This window comes from Dreissena polymorpha, chromosome 10 (genome assembly GCF_020536995.1).
Source record: "Dreissena polymorpha isolate Duluth1 chromosome 10, UMN_Dpol_1.0, whole genome shotgun sequence".
In the NCBI taxonomy this organism is placed as follows: Eukaryota; Metazoa; Mollusca; class Bivalvia; order Myida; family Dreissenidae; genus Dreissena; species Dreissena polymorpha.
This window is the reverse complement of record NC_068364.1, coordinates 53123513-53124238: the sequence shown is the minus strand read 5'-3', so window position 1 is coordinate 53124238 and position 726 is coordinate 53123513. Positions and strand designations below refer to the sequence as shown.

General features: G+C 34.6%; 1 long non-coding RNA gene across 1 annotated transcript; it reads left to right on the top strand.

The window, feature by feature from the left end:
* LOC127848931 (uncharacterized) lies at positions 1 to 447 on the top strand. The gene is made up of 2 exons (XR_008034823.1): positions 1 to 220; positions 309 to 447. It is a non-coding gene; the product is annotated as an uncharacterized LOC127848931 (long non-coding RNA).
* The last annotated feature ends 279 nt before the right edge of the window (positions 448 to 726 follow it).

Below are 726 nucleotides of genomic sequence, written 5' to 3'. Positions count from 1 at the left end.
GTTTTTTTACAGATAAAGTTTATCTGTCAAGGAACAAATCCTGACAGTAAATGCAAAGGTGTATTATACTTCATTTTAGATGCTGGTACAATCGGCAAATCGGCGACAAACCATATGTGGCTTAGGCAATAGAACTACTGCTACAAATGTGGTTTTAGATTTAGAATACTCAGAAGTTTGGGCAGGAAAGTTGCCTCCTTGTGCTACGTCTTATGCACGGGTATTATTGCTAGTTTAACATTTGATTTACTTTATTCAGATATGTGTTTGGAAAATTTATATCATGTTATACAATTGTATATTTTCAGGCCACCTTAAGGAGCATACATGATATGTCAGACCTGGATGTCGGAGACTCAAACAATGATCATGATGGAATGGAGATGTCAGGAGACCTTGTGTTAATTTTTTTGTAAGATATTAACTGTGAATAAAAACAGAATCAAGTGTTTATTTGTTTAATCTTTATTGTTCTATGTTTCATTAATACAAACATAGTTACAAATGTAACAGAATTATAACTTTTAATTCGGGCTAGTTAAAATTGATTCGGGCTAGTGAAATTTCAAAGCTGGTAGCCCAACCGGGCTAGTGCCTAAAAAAATTAATGGCAAGACTGTTATAGTTGGCATCTCTATTCTTCCAGTATTATCGCGGTATTTCAATAACGACACCCTACTGTTTATTTGTCAGATATCGTGACGCATTTTCCATTCGCTCTCAGAA